General features: G+C 18.1%; 1 long non-coding RNA gene across 1 annotated transcript; it reads right to left on the bottom strand.

The window, feature by feature from the left end:
• Positions 1 to 566: 566 nt before the first annotated feature.
• Positions 567 to 2,967, bottom strand: LOC105367988 (uncharacterized). The gene is made up of 3 exons (XR_913084.1): positions 2,929 to 2,967; positions 2,273 to 2,340; positions 567 to 600 (listed from the first exon to the last, which is right to left on the bottom strand). It is a non-coding gene; the product is annotated as an uncharacterized LOC105367988 (long non-coding RNA).
• Between the last annotated feature and the right edge of the window lie 201 nt (positions 2,968 to 3,168).

Genomic DNA, 3,168 nt, shown 5'->3' with positions numbered 1-3,168 from the left:
TATCCTTAACAATATTTCTTGCAATTCTCCAGATCTTTATCATTATGTAAGAACAGTCCTGTATAGAAAAATGGTTTAATTGTTATATAAAAAATTTAGCAAAAATCATTTTATATTCAATGAATTTTATTGATCAATAAAACTTTAATTATTCAATATAATGAAAAATAATAATCAAACCTTTTTTAACATTAATGTTTAATAATTGTAAATACATTACAATTAAAAATAATATAAATTTTAAAATATAAATAAAAAGTCCTTAGACATATGTATCATTCTAAATTTAACATTTTATAATTAATTATAGTAATTTATTTAGATATAAATAGAACTTTCATTACATTTTTTAAAAAGATTAAATACTATAATTTTTATTTACAAAAATTAACATTAATGTATAAATAAAAATGAGATTAATTATTTTTATTTTACACCTATTTTGAAATTATGAAAATCCTAATTTTTATATAATCTTACAATGCTCTATAATTAATGAAAAAATATTAAATAAAAAATAATAATTAAATATTCAGAAAAGATACAAATGATTGTATATCTTACTTTCACACATTTGCTTGCATTCCCATTCAATTCCAGCTTAAAATTATGCAAAAAATTAATTATAAGTAATAATATATAAATAATATTTAATTAAATATATTAATTTATTTGTCATTGGTTTCATAAATAAATAAATGTATATATATATGGCTGTGTATATGAATGTATTTAAATTACTGTACCTTCAACATGAAATGCAAAATATATAAAATTTAGTAATGCGATAAAAAAGAGTTTCATGTTTTGTAAGTTAATATATTATTTAATGAAATAAATTAAGTAATTAATTTTAAAAATATGTATTTTTTATTTGAAAAACTTGTATATTAGTACATACCGGTTTTATTGTCATTTATACTAAAAATGTGTCATAAATAGTAGAAACAGAATTTATGTGCACGAACCAATCTTTTATTTATCATTAAATACTTTTTATAATTATTGTTTTTTAAATGTTAGATAAATATTATTACGTAAGAACATGGAATTATTATTAATAAAAATTAAATAATAAATAGTATACATTATTATTTTTGAACACGATTAAGTCTTTAAATACAGTTGACAATCTCTTAATACTTCTTTTAATTGAAAATAGACTGATAAGATTTGTGCATATTATTATTTTTTTATATGAGAAAATATAAATTATCTAAGTAATTTGATAACGTAATTGATCATAATTCAATCGTTCAATTTTTTAAGAAATTAAGTTAATCTTTTAACCATCTATCTAATATATGTGATGTTGGTTATTATTTTTCCTCATTTTATATTTAAAAGAATAGAAATTATAAAACGTTTCTCAATTACTCTACAAAATATTTTATACAATTAATTGAAAAATAACATATATTTTTGTAATTTATTGTTTCAATTTATGTTAGCACGTGTAAGTAAACAAGAGTTATGTTTATATTCACAAATAAGTTTTCAAAATCGAATATTATAGGGAATTATGTTTTGATTATAAACTTTATATTGTACAAATGTTCTTCTTTCTGTTGTTTAATTTTTCTCTACGTTGTAATTATCTTTTTAAAAAGTAATATATAATAAATAAATGAAATACGTGATTTTCATTTATTTACAAAAACTGTTTTCACCATTTGTGATGAATTAAATTCCAATTAAAACCAATTGCGATTCAATGAAATTTCATTTAAAATAAATCTTATAAAAAAACTAATTTAGAATGTTAATCATATTATTTCAGTATATTAATATATTAAAATATATTAAAAACAGAAGTTTATAGGAACAAAAGTATAAAAATAAAAATATGATTTAATGCAAAACATTTGTTTTTGTTTTACTAAATATAAGCAGTAGTGTTTCTAAAAGTTTAAAGTTTGCTCATTCATTATTATAATAAGAAGTTTATAGGCTTTTAATGTATAACAGTATTCAAAAATTTATTCGCAAGATTCGATTATATGTTTTTATATGTATTATCAATAAAATTAGATGATATATTATTAATATTTATTCACAATATTAGTCGTAAAACATGAATTTAAAAAATTAATTTTCTTAATCTATATTGTAATGTTTATTTTTTACATTCTGATTCATAAATGCATTCTGATTTTCGTATATTTTAATATTTATTATTTATGCATATTTCATTTTTATTGAAATAAGTTCCTTTTATTATAATTGATGTGTACGAATATAATAAAAGTTCTATAATGTTTTAAAATCTTACCTGTATTTGATAAGCTCAACAATATTTTTTACATTCTTCTATCTCACTCTTCTTTCCCTTCAATACAGCTATATATAAAAATTAAAGTTTTTATATATTTAATTATTTCTGTATTATATAAGATTTTAATATATTTTTTAAACTTTATTAGCACAAAACATAGCCCGATAAAATGGAGATAATAATGTTTTTATTCGAAATTTATTTGTATCGGTATATCCTGTGATATATGCAATAAATAATTTTATAAATTTATTCTAATTATAACGTTAGTGAAGTAAGCAATTTAAACTTTTGATTTCAATGCAAAAGATTAATGTAGTTTATGTTTTAATACAGAAACATATTTACATAGATTAAATCATTACTTACTATAAATTTAAATGACTATTTTTTATGAAAATGGAAAGATATTATAATGTATAAATTCGAAATTATTAAAGGGTAATTAATTTCTAACAATTTAATTATATGGACGTGCTGTATTGTACAAAAATTAATCTCAATTAAACGATTAGGGTTCATATTCAATAAGATATATGCAATTATTATTACAATTATCTATCATTAAAAATACATAGCTCAGAATCTATTGAATTTTAGTATCAAATATAAATTAAAGTTATAATATATAATAAAATCAAGTTATATCTTACTTTCGCAAATCTTGTGACATTTCTTGATATCGATAACTGATAAGAAAAAAACAACATTTATGAATTAGAAAATATATTATGTTATTTAATTTATAATAATATATATATATATATATATATATACGTACCTGCATCGCTTAGAAGTATACAACATACGAAACAAATAAAAGCAGTTATTAAGTATCTCATTTTTTTTTTTAATTTATAATTAAATGTAACTGAATCTCAACTGAAATTTAA

This window comes from Ceratosolen solmsi, unplaced genomic scaffold (genome assembly GCF_000503995.2).
Source record: "Ceratosolen solmsi marchali unplaced genomic scaffold, CerSol_1.0 scaffold6, whole genome shotgun sequence".
NCBI classification, from domain to species: Eukaryota; Metazoa; Arthropoda; class Insecta; order Hymenoptera; family Agaonidae; genus Ceratosolen; species Ceratosolen solmsi.
This window is presented reverse-complemented; position numbering and strand designations above follow the sequence as displayed.